The 17,109-nt window shown below is 39.7% G+C and overlaps 1 long non-coding RNA gene across 2 annotated transcripts in view; it reads left to right on the top strand.

Moving 5' to 3' along the window:
- The first annotated feature begins 1,080 nt into the window (after positions 1–1,080).
- The window catches only part of LOC134810326 (uncharacterized), a 139,417-nt gene continuing 123,388 nt past the window's right edge, over positions 1,081–17,109 (top strand). For both annotated transcript variants that reach the window (XR_010158085.1, XR_010158084.1), the window contains exons 1-2: positions 1,081–1,282; positions 3,082–3,186. This is a non-coding gene — a long non-coding RNA (uncharacterized LOC134810326). The remainder of the gene's footprint in view (positions 1,283–3,081; positions 3,187–17,109) is intronic.

Below are 17,109 nucleotides of genomic sequence, written 5' to 3'. Positions count from 1 at the left end.
AGTAAGCATTAAGTCAACCCCTCTAATGTTGAATAATATATTTTTAGATTTACTGAATCATTATACACATTTCTGAAAAGTTGTTTCAAATTAAAACTTATTGGACTAAATAAGGGGTTCTCAGTCTCTGACGTGAAGAAACAATTATAGCCTTTCTTTCTTCCTTTCACAGATATTTAATGAATCTGTGCAGTGTATGAGGTTCATGAGAGGCTCACTCTATTAAACCCTGGGATTGCAGCAGTGAATTGGAGTTCCTGCCCTTAAGGAGGTTACGCTCTAGTAGAAGAGTCATAAGAAAACAAAACAGTATGACTTTTGATAGTTATCACTGTAATAAAGAATACAAAGGAAGGTAAGGGGGTAGTGATGGAACATGTGTCTTGAGGCTTTAGGCAGGAAAGACAATGAACACATTAAGGACTGGTAAATTGGAAGAGAAAAGCGTTAGGGGCTGAGATTTCTGAACTGCTATAGCAGGAGTAAAGAAAGGCAGAGCCAGAAGGTTAGAGAATATAGAGAATGAATTTTCAAAATAGGAGCAATTCTGAGCAATGACAAGTGCCCCAGTGTGATTAGGGGAAGGGATAGATGGAATGACAAAAAGCTACAATCAGTGGAACTGTGAAGAACCATTAGGTTAGGCCCTGAATGGTCATCTGCATGAAGTCTCACAGGATGGCAGCGGAATTCAGAGTTGAGGAAAAATTCGAGCAGGTCAATGAACAGTTCAGAATGAGGTGGAGTCACTGGAGGTCAGAGCTGACGGAGATGAGTGGAGTAAGAAGTCATATGGCCGGGCGCGGTGGCTCATGCCTGTAATCCCAGCACTTCTGGAGGCCGAGGCGGGCGGATCACCTGAGGTCAGGGTCTCGAAACCCCGTCTCTACTGAAAAAAACAAACAAACAAAAAAAAACAAATATTAGCCGGGCGTGATGGTAGGCGCCTGTAATCCCAGCTACTTGGGAGGCTGAGGCAGGAGAATTGCTTGAACCCTGGAGGCGGAGCTTGCAGTGAGCCGAGATCGCGCCACTGCAGTCCAGCCTGGGTAACAGAGGGAGACTCCGTCTCAAAAAAAAAAGAAAAAAAGAAAAAAAAAAGTCATATAGCCAAATGACAGTGTCCTAAATGGAATGGGGATTTTTGTACAATACAACAAAACCCAGTGGTCTGGAAGTGACATGTATGATTTTTTTTTTTTTTTAATGCCGACTCCAATTCCCAACCCCCAGGCGCAGAGTAAGAAAATGAGCTGGAACTGTCTCCTGAAGCCTGTCAATGGTAAGGAGCAGCCATTTTAGGCGAGGCGGGTTTTAACCAGGGCAGTGAGGCAGGGAGGGGGAAGGAGCTTTCTGTGAGGAGCTGAAGGGTGCGGGGGAGCTTGTTTATCATGTTTCAGTGAAAATCTCTGGGAAGGAGGGAAGCGGTGAAACCTGAGGGTGGGGAGAGGAAGCACAGAGCAAAACCGGGACGTGGGTGGAGGACACAGGTGATAAGAGTTACTTCTGTTTTGAGCCATAGCCAAGGAAAATGTAGACCTCAAGGTTTTAAAGGAACTCTGGGAGAAAGTGCCTTGATGTCAGCGCAATTTGTGGCTGAAATGAAGCTCATGGTTAGCGTCCTCCTGTGGTCATTAGGTCAAGTTGAAGCCATTGCTGGAAAGCGATACAGAAAGCCATGCTATAAACCAAATTATAGGCAGTTGCTTATATTCAGAGGAGAACAAAATCTTTTAAATACCTTCAAGCACTTCAGAAATGCCCATTTATCCTCAAATTGATTTGTTAATTACAAGTGACTCAGAATTTCTTTAAGGCAATTCCCTTGAGAAACTGTCTAAATTATACTTCCTCACCTTACCTGCTGGTAGTGTGTACCTGAAAATAATGGAACTATATTTCTTTAAATATGTTTAATAATTACAAAATCCACCTGACCACTTGTTCTGAAATAGCATGTACCTGTGCCACTCCCACCCCATAGCTATTTTCCTCAGCTGTCAGCCAGAACAAATTCTCCTGAGTTCTCCACTCAAGTTCCAATATTTCTTTGTGCTTCCTCTCCCCTCTCCCAATGGCTTCAGCAGTGTAGGTTGGAGGAGAATTCTGGCTAATCTCACCTCCACAGGGAGAGGCAGTATTAGGAAGCATCACTACCCAAATTAGGCGACAGGTCATGATTTTCCCATAACTGGAGATGGCAGGTTTTTAAAATTTTTTTAATTTGTAACCTACCTTTTCATCACATAAAAATGGCAGTTTTGAAGTTATATTTCTTATGCCTAGATCATGATTCTTGAAATGCTACTCCAGTGTTAGGGAAGTGATAGGTTCCAATACATTTGCCATATTATGCAGGAATAGTTTCGTATTTGAAAGAGCCTGAAGCTAAATATGTAGTTGTTGCTATTAAGGTTACTATATTTGAACCTATTTGTCTTAAAAAAGAGTATAACACAAAATATAGTTAAATATGTATAAAATAATAAAAATAGGTAAAATAATTGTAGATAGGTAAACATTTATAAATTTAAATGTCTAAAACAATGACATTAATTATAGAGGTATGTAAAATGTACAAATAAAATATGTATAATAAAATATAGTTAAAATCATTAAGGAATCTCTGTTATATGTAGTCACACTAAGATTTTGAAAAAAATTTTGGAAAGGTTTTTTTTCTAACTCTACCAATTATATTTAAATTATTTGTCAAGAGTTTGGTCCAAATGCTGTAAATATATTGTTGCTTTTGTCATAATTTTCAGCTGAAAGGCTGGTAGCCTTTTCAGTACATAAACTTTTGGAGGGGATGACCATTACTTAGGATAGGAGGAAAAAACCTCTAAACAACAACAGGAACTTCCCAATTTGATATAGTTTGGATATGTGTTTCCTCAAATCTCATATTGAAATGTAATCCCCAATTTTGGAGGTGGGGCCTGGTGGGAGGTGTTTGGGTTATGGAGTGGGTCCCTCATAGCTTGGGGCCAACTTTGCAATAGTGACTGATTTCTTGAGCAATCTGGTTGTTTAAAAGTGTGTAGTACATTCCCCCACTACTCTCTTGTTCTTGCCTAGTGAGATGCCTTGCTCTCCCTTTGCCTTCTGCCATGATTGTAACCTTCCTGAGGCCTTACCAGAAGCGCATGCCGGTGCTATGCTTCCTGTACAGCCTGCAGAACGGTGAGCCAATTGAACTTCTTTTCTTATAAATTACCCAGCCTTGGGTATTTCTTTATAGCAGTGCAAGAACAACATAACATACAAGTAAACAAACACATGGGGCCACGTAATAAAAAGTCAGGCTCAAGAGGTCAGGGGAGACAATCTTCCTTAGGTTGCAAGAAGGTTAAAAAGATTATACTTATCTGGAGAAAAGTGATATGTTAAAATGGACTCCCTGTACTAAAACCAGAAAGGGAGTAGCAAAATTGAAATGCGAATATACCAAAGCTTATGGGAGGACATTCTGCTGGATTGATGTTGTCTCTTGACCTGAAAATTAAGAGTACTTCTGTGTAGGTTGAATCTCCGTTTCCCCCAGATAGGTAACAAGTAAGCTTGCAGTTGTGCAGTGTGATATGCAACATACCCAGAGAATATTCTATAAGGGATTCAGAATCTTGAGTCTACTCTGTTGGCTTAGTAGATTGTCAACCAAAATTCACCCAATCTTGAATCTACTGTTTCACTTAGTTCAGGTTAGCAACCTATCTCCATATGACAATTTTGTTAATTATAACTGAACTCATACATTGAAATGAATTTTGGGGGATCAGGGGCATAATATTTTGGACTGTCATCTCAGTAGATCTGGAAAGCAGAGCATTGCGTCAAAGAAGATTATTCCTGAGGTTTAAGATCTCATAGAGTTTGCCTTGCTAGGTTTTGAACTTGCTTGAGGCCTGTCACTCTTCCTTTTCTCTTTTGTCTCCCTTTTGGAATGAAACTACCTTTGCAAAGATAATGACAGTGAGAGAAATCTAACATGACTGACTCCATCTTGCTGCTAGTCTCACAGGCTGGCTGTCCTTGCTCATTCCTGGGTGTAGGCCAAGCTAACTTTGGGAGACATTTAGTTTATAGTTTAATCTTAAAGCAAGGATGATAATAGCGCCTCCCCAAACTAAACTGCCTTTTGTAAAACTAATGAAAGGCCATGAGGTTGGATTATGAGAGGGGCATGAATTTTGCTAAAATGTAGATGTAGTTAAATGATACCAACTATTGTTCTGGAGGTCACAAGATTTGTGACTTCTCCAATTACTTCTGTAGATAATGTCACTACTGTAGAACTTAAGATTGGTCTTTTGAGATGTTTTTCAGACTTTTGCATATTGGCAAATGACTAACCCCACTCACAGGTGACTGACCCCACCCAGAGGCAGACTCAGGGCATAAGGACAATTTTCCACACTGCTATGACTGCATCCCCAACTCATCAGCAGCATCCATTCCCTAGTCCCCTGCCCACCAAACTGTCCTTGAAAACCCCTAAACTCAGAGCCTTTTGAGAGACTGATTTGAGCAATAACTCCAATTTCTGCATGGCCAGACTTGCATCAATTAAACTATTTCTTTATTGCAATGCCACTGTCTCACTGAATTGATTTTGCCTGTGCAGCAGGTAGGAAGAACTGGTTAGGCAATTACAGGAATGGGATGTCTCTTCTATGCCTGAATCACCATTGTATTTTGGAAGCACATAACTTGTTTGGCTTCACAGGTTCACAGCTAGAGAGAAATTTTACTTTAGGATGAATAGTACCTTGAGACTCGCCCATATCACATTTAGATGATATTGAGATGAAACTTTGGACTTTAGATTTTAGAGTTGATTCTGGAATGAGTAAAGACTTTTAGGGCTGTTGGGGTGGAATAAATGTATTTTTCATGTGAGAAGGACATGGATTTTGGGGAATTAGGGGCAGAAAGTTATAGACTAAATGTTTATGCCCTCCCCGGCAAATTCATATGTTGAATCCACCAGTGTGATGGTGTTTGGGGATGGGGCTATGGAAGGTAATTAGGTCATGGGGGTGCAGCCTTCATGATGGAATTAGTACCCTTACAAAAAATGATATGAAAGAGCTTTGCCTCTTTCTCTGCTCTCTGCCATGTGAGGCTACAATGAGAAGATGGCCATCTGCAAATCAGAGAGAGGGCCCTCACAGATACTAGATCTGCCAGTGCCTTGATCTTGGACTCCCCAGCCTGCAGAACTGTGAGAAATAAATGGCTGTTGTTTAAACCACCCAGTCTCTGATATTTTACAGCAGCCTGAACAGACTAAGACAATATATATAAAGGATCATAAGTGGTCTAGAACTGAGACTTAATTGAGTGTAATGTGTGAAATGTGTAATTGTCTCAAAAAACTATTTATATCCAGTGATATACAGAGGGGTCAAGGAACCTTCTGGAAGCAACAATAATAACCTGTCTTTTGCTGTGACTTCCAAGGAAGTTCAGGTGTGTGTGGGCATGTTATAAAAATGAGGGTAGAGGACAATGGAATTCAGGTTTCTTGTAGGAACTGTGAAGATGCTGAGGGTCTGAGGAAGTTATGATTTCAGATATAAGAGAAAGAATGTTACATACACTTGAAACCGACCCTATCCAGCCAGGAGGAGTGTTACTTGGAGGAAGCACTTGTCTTTTCACTTCAAAAGATTCTACCAAGCTCTCAAGACACTAGAAAATGGGAGACCTACAAGGATCTGTACTTAGCATAGCAGAAGCCAATGTGGCACAAGTTAGGACAGCACAGGTGACAGTTCAGAACCAGAGGCCAGCAGAGGTGAGGACTGATGGGGTCTTCTGATCAGCTGAGGTCACTGGTTGCCTGCTAATCACAGATCATATGATTAGTCTTTGCCTAGTAACCCCAGGGATGGCTTTGTGGGGCTGTAGATGTTTGTATCTTTAATCTGAGAGCTCTAAATCTATGCTCTTTCTGTAGGATCTGCATTCTTCTGTATACCATGGTGGTAATGGCTGGGGGTTGAGAGGTGGTAGCAGAGGGTATAAATCTTGGTTGGAAGAAACATTTGCAAATTGGAGTTGAAGTTGCAAATGCATCTACTATTTGCCTAACCAGATGATACTTCCTATGTAACCCCTCTAAACACTCCCTACTTGCAGTGCCTCAGGAATAGTTTAGGAGTATTTCTGTTTAACCATTTCATGCCTGATATCATGTGGGTTACATTTGCTCTAAACTATGTCTCTTCAGACTGGTATATCTTTGTCACACAGAGTCTGATCACCCCTGAGGACTTTTGAGACAGTTTTGAAAATTCAGTTCTAACCGGGTGACCATCTTGTGGTGTTTATACAGATTTGATATTTTAGATCAAGTTACAAAGAACTACTAGTTCCAAGGGAGCTTATCAAATTATAGAAAATTACTAGTTCCAAAGGATATTATATGGTACTCCCTGTAAGTTTGTGAATCACTTGGTTAAATGATGTAAAACAAGTTTCTTTATTGCACTATTTTTCAGGGTCTTTAATACGCTAATATACATCGGAAAAAAAGAGAAGATGATATAATATTAGGCATTTCACTAATTTATTTGAATATTTTTCACAGAATACTTATTAACATCTTTTTCTCACATAATTCTAGTTAATAACTTTCAGGATAATACTGTTCTAAGAAATAAAGTTTGAGAAATATTGTTTTACAGAAATTAAAAACATTAGCCTGGCCTTTTGAATTTCTATCAACCCCTGGCAGAGCTGAGCTATTATTTTTGGTGAAATTCCAGCTTCATTAACAAGATTATATTAGCCAAATTACCTCTCTGAGCCATTGAGGGACAATCTGTCACCTCCTGTGCTAAACTTGCAAATTATTATCTTGGGAATTAACATCCAATTCACTAAAAGAAAAACAAATTCTTCCCAGTGGAAGAACTCCAGTTGCTTGGTTTATAGTCATGGTTACACAGTTTTCCTATTTTTATTAATTTTTTTAAAAAGATTTGCTAAAACAAGAGTAGGACACTGCCTAGGTCTTACTGTTGAGTTTTAGAAATTTGTTTTATTATAATTTGGTATAGTAGAAAAGTCATTTTCCAGAAGGATGATTGTCAGAATCAGATCTCTTTCTTAGCCAAAAATAGGAGCAGCCCCGACTACTCTCTCTCCTGCTTGAGATGGCATAATTTATCAACAAGGGGCCTTTGAATGTGATGTTCTCAGATGGAGGCTTGCAGTAGAACTTGAACTTTCTGGTTCTTTAAAGTTCTAGGAGTGAGAAATAGCTCCAATCATGAGTCTCTAGGTGGCACAGAATCTTACAATCCCCAGGTACTTGTGGTTGGGGACAGGTGTCTCTAATGTCTGTGGATAATGTAATGCATGATATAAAGGAAGGGCAAAAAATTAGCATGCACTCTCTGATGGGTTAAAAGAAAAGCCCTGCATGGATGTATATTTTTAAAATGGTGTTCATGACCTCAAATTGTGGGTCTACAAACTGTTTTACCTTTACTATCTAGCAAGTAGTCATTTGATAGACACAAAGCAATATGACACAATTTTTTTCAAGGTATCTTTAAAACCAAATATTTGATAATCCATCTAAATATTTGAAAAGTATTTAATCAATTGTTTGCTTTTATGAAATGACACTGGGTAATAGGGTATTGTATTAGTCAAAATGGTCCAGGTTTTCTATGTTAACAAACTTCTCCAAAACCTCAAAGGTATAGCCTAAAGATTTATTTTTCATCCACACTACATTGATAGCATAAACCGGTTCATCAATGGGTAAACTACAAATCTGCTCCCCATAATGTTGACTCTGGGGTCAGGCAGGTACAGTAGGCTTTACCTGGATCATTGCTAGCTTTGTGACAGAGGGGGAAAAAGACAGCAAGCCATGTGCTGGCTCCTATAGCTTCTGTCCAGGAGTAACGCAAGTCACTTTGGCACTTTTTATTGGCTGAAAAGAAATCACAAGACCAAACCTGACATCAGTGGGGGTGGGAAAGTATAATCTTTACCCAAACAGGAGCAATGAATATTTTTGAACAGGAATGCAGTTTACGGTGGAGATCCTGACTTTGTGTTAAAGGGGTGCAGGCTATGGGCAACAGGGGAGGGTAGTCTCAAGGAACCCATTGCTATGCTAGAAGCTTTCTGGGTGCCAGCTCTAGTCTAGATGCTCTTGGGTCCAGCAGCTCAATGTTTTATCTTACTTTTTCAACACACACCAATCCCCTCAATGCTTGAGTGTCCCAGCTCCTGAAGGCAGGTTTAGAAGTATTCTGGTTCAGTCTAGACAGATATTACAGCATAATCTTTGCTTTGGAGGTTGTCTGGACTCCAGAAAAAATGTGCAGCCTTGAAATGGCTGTAAAGCTAACCTTGAAGTGCCAGAGCATCCAGATGTCAGTGCCATCTTCTTGCCAGCATGGCAAGAACCTTTTGCCATGGCTCCTCCTCTGACCCATATGCATGCTAAGGAAATCCTGGGTATGAATGTGTGTGTGTCTATGGGGGGATAAAGACCTAAAACCTACACCACTCTTTCTAAAGAGCCAGAGGAGCCCTCATTGAAATACAAACTTAGTAGGCACCCCACAATTCCTGAGCTTATGAGAGAAGGAGAAGGGAGGGTGAGTAAACTTGAATTTTTTTCATCCAGAACCATTATTTTATCCAGAGTAACTCCATTTTTACTGCTTACATAATTGGGAAGCCTCACAAGATTGAGTTTGTGAATAGAAATCTATTGAAACCACAGTGTTACAGAGCATGAAGGCAGATGCTTAAATCAGTTAAATATAGAAATAAAATTTAAGGAAATTTCTACTTGTAAAAGCGTTTAGAGCAGCTGGGCATGGTGGCTCATACCTGTGATCCCAGCATTTTGGGAGGCTGAGGTGGGAGGATTGCTTGAACACCAGTCTGGGCAACATAGTGAGACCTTGTCTCTACTAAAAATTTTAAAAAATTAGCTAGATGTGGTGACTGGTGCCTGTAGTCTCAGCTACTGGGGAGGCTTGGGCAGGAGGATTACTTGATCCAAGGAGATTGAGGCTGCAGTGATTGCTCCACTGAATTCCAGCCTGGGCAACAGAGTGAGACCAGGTCAATCGATCAGTCAATCAATGCTTTTAGGGCCTCTTTTATTAAAAGGAGATGGTATGTATTTTCTTTTTTTAAATTTAAATTTTATTTTACTTTAAGTTCTGGGATACATGTGCAGAACGTGCAGGTTCGTTACATAGGTATACATGTGTCATGGTGGTTTGCTGCACCTATCAACCTGTCATCTAGGTTTTAAGCCCCACATGCATTAGGTATTTGTCCTAATGCTCTCCCTCTCCTTGACCCCCACCCCCTGTGAGGCCCCAGTGTGTGATATTCCCCTCCCTGTGTTCATGTGTTCTCATTATTCAACTCCCACTTATGAGTGAGAACATACGGTGTTTGGTTTTCTATTCCTGTGTTAGTTTGCTGAGGATGATGGCTTCCAGCTTCATCCATGTCCCTGCAAAGGACATGATCTCATTCTTTTTTATGACTGCATTGTATTCCATAGGGTATATGTACTACATTTTCTTTATCCAGTCTATCATTGATGGGCATTTGGGTTGGTTCCATGTCTTTGCTGTTGTAAATAGTGCTGCAGTTAACATACGTGTGCATGTGTCTTTATGGTAGAATGATTTATATTCCTTTGGGTATATACCCAGTAATGGGATTGCTGGGTCAAATGGTATTTCTGGTTCTAGATCCTTGAGGAATTGCCACACTGTCTTCCACAATGGTTGAACTAATTTACGTTCCCATCAACAGTGTAAAAGCATTTCTATTTAAGGAGATGATATATATTTTCACTCATTTTTTAAATTTTTTATTTATTTTATTATTATTATACTTTAAGTTTTAGGGTACATGTGCACAACGTGCAGGTTTGTTACATATGTATACATGTGCCATGTTGGTGTGCTGCACCCATTAACTCGTCATTTAGCATTAGGTATATCTCCTAATGCTATCCCTCCCCCCTCCCCCCACCCCACAACAGTCCCCGGTGTGTGATGTTCCCCTTCCTGTGTCTATGTGTTCTCATTGTTCAATTCCCACCTATGAGTGAGAACATGCAGTGTTTGGTTTTTTGTCCTTGCGATAGTTTGCTGTTCACTCATATATATAATCTTTCAGTTTAAACCCATTTCCACTCAACCTGTCATTGGCAGTGACCTGGAAAAGCATTTGTGTGAATGTGTCAAAAACAGTATGGACTTTATCCTTTCTGCTCTTCTCTTAACTCTGCAAACACTCCTTTTGGGACTTTTAAGTTGTAATATATATTTTTATATTTTTATTTTGAAACAATAAAAAACTTACAAAAATTTGTAAGTCCATTTTGAAGAATATTTTTTCCTGAAGCACTTAAGTATAAGCTAGTAACCTAAAACCTCATCACTCCTGTTTCTTTAATTTCCTTCAAACAAGAAGTCTCTTACATAACCACAATATAATCATTATATTAAATTGAAAGTGCTGTCATAACAAACTATCACAGACTGGGTGGCTTAAACAACAGAGATTTATTTTGCTCACAGTTCTGGAGGTTGGAAGTCCAAGATCAATGGGTCAGCAGCTTTGGTTTCTCCTGAAGTCCCTCTCTTTGACTGGCAGATGGCTGCCTTCTCATTGTGTCCTCACATGGCACTCCTTATATCTCTCTCTCTGTGTCCAAATTTCCTACTTTTATAAAGAAACCAGTCAGATTGGATTAGGGCCCACCCAATGGCCTCATGTTAACTTAGTCACTTTTTTTTTTTTTTTTTTTTTTTTTTTTTTTGAGACAGAGTCTCACCCTATCGCCCAGGCTGGAGTGCAATGGCACAATTTCATCTCACTGCAGCCTTCGCCTTCCGGGTTCAAATGATTCTCCTGCCTTAGCCTCCTGAGTAGCTGGGATTACAGGTGTCTGCCACCACGCCCAGCTAATTTTTGTATTTTTAGTAGAGACGGGGTTTCACCATGTTGGCCAGGCTGGTCTCGAACCCCTGACCTCATGATCTGCCCGCCTCGGCCTCCTAAAGTGCTGGGTTTACAGGCGTGAGCCACTGCAACCACCTACTCTGTCACCTCTTTAAAGACCTTATCTCCAAAAATAGTCACTTCTGAGGTGCTGGGTGTTAGGCTTCAGCATGTAAATTTGGGGAGAAGGATACGATTCAGCCATAGCAACCATCAAAGTCAGGAAATTAACATGAATGAAGTATGACCATCTTATCTTCAGACTCCATTCACCAAATGTCCTAATAATGTACTTTATAGCAAAATAATCCAGTTCAGAATCACAGGTTGCATTCAGTATCATGTCTCTTTAGGCTCATTCCCTCTGGAGCACTTCCTTAGTTGTTTGTTGTTGTTGTTGTTGTTGTTGTTTTAACTTTCACAGCTTTGCTATTTTTGGTTACAAGTCATTGTTTTTGGAGAATGTTCCTGAATTTAGGTTTGTCTGATGTTTTCTCATGATTAGATTCTGATTATACATCTTTTGCAGGAACATCACAGAAGTGGTGCAGGCTTTTTCTCATTGTATCCTCGCACATGGCACCAATTCTGATCAGTTCCATTACTGATGATGTTCACTTTCATCACTTGATTAAAGTAGTTTCTGCCAGGTTTCCCCACAATCTTATTTTTTTCCTCTGTAATTAGCAAATATTTTGTAGGACATTGTTGTGAAACTGTAAAAATATGTAAATATTATACTTTCAATTTGCTTGCATATTTATTTATAACTCGATTTTCTTAGGGTTTCCAAATTCAAGGCATTTTAATTCATTATTACCATTAAGTATTTTAATGACCCAATTGTCTTAGATTTGACCAGTGGGAACCCCTTCAGGATGATTTCTGGATTCTTTTGAAATATCTCATTCATTCTGTGAGCATTTTCTTGTTTTCTGGCACAACAAGATGTGCCATCCAGCTCATTTCATGTTTTCCCTGCTCTGGCCCTGGAATTAGCCACTTTTCCAAGGAGCTCTCATTTCTTTCAGTGAAGAATGGTATTCAGATCTGAGTGCTCATATGGTCCTTGCTACTGGGATCACAATATCAGTAGACAGAGCTAGAGAATATACGTGTGTGTGTGTGTGAATACATACATGTATACACACATTTTTATGTATATTTATTTCTGCATGAAAACACACACACACACTCACACACACATAAAACTATGAGTTCACCCTGATACCTTCCAATCCAACACCACAGGCCTCATGCTAGTTTCCTCTCTTTTCTTTTTTTTTTTTTTTATTATACTTTAAGTTTTAGGGTACATGTGCACATTGTGCAGGTTAGTTACATATGTATACATGTGCCACGCTGGTGCGCCGCACCCACTAACTCGTCATCTAGCATTAGGTATATCTCCCAATGCTATCCCTCCCCCCTCCCCCCTCCCCCCCACAGTCCCCAGAGTATGATATTCCCCTTCCTGTGTCCATGTGATCTCATTGTTCAATTCCCACCTATGAGTGAGAATATGCGGTGTTTGGTTTTTTGTTCTTGCGATAGTTTACTGAGAATGATGGTTTCCAATTTCATCCATGTCCCTACAAAGGATATGAACTCATCATTTTTTATGGCTGCATAGTATTCCATGGTGTATATGTGCCACATTTTCTTAATCCAGTCTATCATTGTTGGACATTTGGGTTGGTTCCAAGTCTTTGCTATTGTGAATAATGCCGCAATAAACATACGTGTGCATGTGTCTTTATAGCAGCATGATTTATAGTCATTTGGGTATATACCCAGTAATGGGATGGCTGGGTCAAATGGTATTTCTAGTTCTAGATCCCTGAGGAATCGCCACACTGACTTCCACAATGGTTGAACTAGTTTACAGTCCCACCAACAGTGTAAAAGTGTTCCTATTTCTCCACATCCTCTCCAGCACCTGTTGTTTCCTGACTTTTGAATGATTGCCATTCTAACTGGTGTGAGATGATATCTCATAGTGGTTTTGATTTGCATTTCTCTGATGGCCAGTGATGATGAGCATTTTTTCATGTGTTTTTTGGCTGCATAAATGTCTTCTTTTGAGAAGTGCCTGTTCATGTCCTTCGCCCACTTTTTGATGGGGTTGTTTGTTTTTTTCTTGTAAATTTGTTTGAGTTCACTGTAGATTCTGGATATTAGCCCTTTGTCAGATGAGTAGGTTGCAAAAATTTTCTCCCATGTTGTAGGTTGCCTATTCACTCTGATGGTAGTTTCTTTTGCTGTGCAGAAGCTCTTTAGTTTAATTAGATCCCATTTGTCAATTTTGTCTTTTGTTGCCATTGCTTTTGGTGTTTTGGACATGAAGTCCTTGCCCACGCCTATGTCCTGAATGGTAATGCCTAGGTTTTCTTCTAGGGTTTTTATGGTTTTAGGTCTAACGTTTAAATCTTTAATCCATCTTGAATTGATTTTTGTATAAGGTGTAAGGAAGGGATCCAGTTTCAGCTTTCTACATATGGCTAGCCAGTTTTCCCAGCACCATTTATTAAATAGGGAATCCTTTCCCCATTGCTTGTTTTTCTCAGGTTTGTCAAAGATCAGATAGTTGTAGGTAAGCGGCGTTATTTTTGAGGGCTCTGTTCTGTTCCATTGATCTATATTTCTGTTTTGGTACCAGTACCATGCTGTTTTGGTTACTGTAGCCTTGTAGTATAGTTTGAAGTCAGGTAGTGTGATGCCTCCAGCTTTGTTCTTTTGGCTTAGGATTGACTTGGCGATGCGGGCTCTCTTTTGGTTCCATATGAACTTTAAAGTAGTTTTTTCCAATTCTGTGAAGAAAGTCATTGGTAGCTTGATGGGGATGGCATTGAATCTGTAAATTACCTTGGGCAGTATGGCCATTTTCACGATATTGATTCTTCCTACCCATGAGCAAGGAATGTTCTTCCATTTGTTTGTATCCTCTTTTATTTCCTTGAGCAGTGGTTTGTAGTTCTCCTTGAAGAGGTGCTTCACATCCCTTGTAAGTTGGATTCCTAGGTATTTTATTCTCTTTGAAGCAATTGTGAATGGGAGTTCACTCATGATTTGGCTCTCTGTTTGTCTGTTGTTGGTGTATAAGAATGCTTGTGATTTTTGTACATTGATTTTGTATCCTGAGACTTTGCTGAAGTTGCTTATCAGCTTAAGGAGATTTTGGGCTGAGACAATGGGGTTTTCTAGATAAACAATCATGTCGTCTGCAAACAGGGACAATTTGACTTCCTCTTTTCCTAATTGAATACCCTTTATTTCCTTCTCCTGCCTGATTGCCCTGGCCAGAACTTCCAACACTATGTTGAATAGGAGCGGTGAGAGAGGGCATCCCTGTCTTGTGCCAGTTTTCAAAGGGAATGCTTCCAGTTTTTGCCCATTCAGTATGATATTGGCTGTGGGTTTGTCATAGATAGCTCTTATTATTTTGAAATATGTCCCATCAATACCTAATTTATTGAGAGTTTTTAGCATGAAGGGTTGTTGAATTTTGTCAAAGGATTTTTCTGCATCTATTGAGATAATCATGTGGTTTTTGTCTTTGGCTCTGTTTATATGCTGGATTACATTTATTGATTTGCGTATGTTGAACCAGCCTTGCATCCCAGGGATGAAGCCCACTTGATCATGGTGGATAAGCTTTTTGATGTGCTGCTGGATTCGGTTTGCCAGTATTTTATTGAGGATTTTTGCATCAATGTTCATCAAGGATATTGGTCTAAAATTCTCTTTTTTTGTTGTGTCTCTGCCAGGCTTTGGTATCAGAATGATGCTGGCCTCATAAAATGAGTTAGGGAGGATTCTCTCTTTTTCTATTGATTGGAATAGTTTCAGAAGGAATGGTACCAGTTCCTCTTTGTACCTCTGGTAGAATTCGGCTGTGAATCCATCTGGTCCTGGACTCTTTTTGGTTGGTAAACTATTGATTATTGCCACAATTTCAGCTCCTGTTATTGGTCTATTCAGAGATTCAACTTCTTCCTGGTTTAGTCTTGGGAGAGTGTATGTGTCGAGGAATGTATCCATTTCTTGTAGATTTTCTAGTTTATTTGCATAGAGGTGTTTGTAGTATTCTCTGATGGTAGTTTGTATTTCTGTGGGATCGGTGGTGATATCCCCTTTATCATTTTTTATTGCGTCTATTTGATTCTTCTCTCTTTTTTTATTAGTCTTGCTAGCGGTCTATCAATTTTGTTGATCCTTTCAAAAAACCAGCTCCTGGATTCATTAATTTTTTGAAGGGTTTTTTGTGTCTCTATTTCCTTCAGTTCTGCTCTGATTTTAGTTATTTCTTGCCTTCTGCTAGCTTTTGAATGTGTTTGCTCTTGCTTTTCTAGTTCTTTTAATTGTGATGTTAGGGTGTCAATTTTGGATCTTTCCTGCTTTCTCTTGTGGGCATTTAGTGCTATAAATTTCCCTCTGCACACTGCTTTGAATGTGTCCCAGAGATTCTGGTATGTTGTGTCTTTGTTCTCGTTGGTTTCAAAGAACATCTTTATTTCTGCCTTCATTTCGTTATGTACCCAGCAGTCATTCAGGAGCAGGTTGTTCAGTTTCCATGTAGTTGAGCGGCTTTGAGTGAGATTCTTAATCCTGAGTTCTAGTTTGATTGCACTCTGGTCTGAGAGATAGTTTGTTATAATTTCTGTTCTTTTACATTTGCTGAGGAGAGCTTTACTTCCAACTATGTGGTCAATTTTGGAATAGGTGTGGTGTGGTGCTGAAAAAAATGTATATTCTGTTGATTTGGGGTGGAGAGTTCTGTAGATGTCTATTAGGTCCGCTTGGTGCAGAGCTGAGTTCAATTCCCGGGTATCCTTGTTGACTTTCTGTCTCGTTGATCTGTCTAATGTTGACAGTGGGGTGTTAAAGTCTCCCATTATTAATGTGTGGGAGTCTAAGTCTCTTTGTAGGTCACTCAGGACTTGCTTTATGAATCTGGGTGCTCCTGTATTGGGTGCATAAATATTTAGGATAGTTAGCTCCTCTTGTTGAATTGATCCCTTTACCATTATGTAATGGCCTTCTTTGTCTCTTTTGATCTTTGTTGGTTTAAAGTCTGTTTTATCAGAGACTAGGATTGCAACCCCTGCCTTTTTTTGTTTTCCATTGGCTTGGTAGATCATCCTCCATCCTTTTATTTTGAGCCTATGTGTGTCTCTGCACGTGAGATGGGTTTCCTGAATACAGCACACTGATGGGTCTTGACTCTTTATCCAACTTGCCAGTCTGTGTCTTTTAATTGGAGAATTTAGTCCATTTACATTTAAAGTTAATATTGTTATGTGTGAATTTGATCCTGTCATTATGATGTTAGCTGGTGATTTTGCTCGTTAGTTGATGCAGTTTCTTCCTAGTCTTGATGGTCTTTACATTTTGGCATGATTTTGCAGCGGCTGGTACCGGTTGTTCCTTTCCATGTTTAGCGCTTCCTTCAGGAGCTCTTTTAGGGCAGGCCTGGTGGTGACAAAATCGGTCAGCATTTGCTTGTCTGTAAAGTATTTTATTTCTCCTTCACTTATGAAGCTTAGTTTGGCTGGATATGAAATTGTGGGTTGAAAATTCTTTTCTTTAAGAATGTTGAATATTGGCCCCCACTCTCTTCTGGCTTGTAGGGTTTCTGCCGAGAGATCCGCTGTTAGTCTGATGGGCTTCCCTTTGAGGGTAACCCGACCTTTCTGTCTGGCTGCCCTTAACATTTTTTCCTTCATTTCAACTTTGGTGAATCTGACAATTATGTGTCTTGGAGTTGCTCTTCTCGAGGAGTATCTTTGTGGCGTTCTCTGTATTTCCTGAATCTGAATGTTGGCCTGCCTTGCTAGATTGGGGAAGTTCTCCTGGATAATATCCTGCAGAGTGTTTTCCAACTTGGTTTCATTCTCCGCATCACTTTCAGGTACACCAATCAGACGTAGATTTGGTCTTTTCACATAGTCCCATATTCCTTGGAGGCTTTGCTCATTTCTTTTTATTCTTTTTTCTCTAGACTTCCCTTCTCGCTTCGTTTCATTCATTTCATCTTCCATTGCTGATACCCTTTCTTCCAGTTGATCGCATCGGCTCCTGAGGCTTCTGCAT

The sequence above is a fragment of the Pan troglodytes genome, chromosome 5, assembly GCF_028858775.2.
Source record: "Pan troglodytes isolate AG18354 chromosome 5, NHGRI_mPanTro3-v2.0_pri, whole genome shotgun sequence".
Taxonomy (NCBI): domain Eukaryota; kingdom Metazoa; phylum Chordata; class Mammalia; order Primates; family Hominidae; genus Pan; species Pan troglodytes.
Note: the sequence above shows the minus strand (reverse complement) of the source record. Positions and strands in the feature narration are given on the sequence as shown.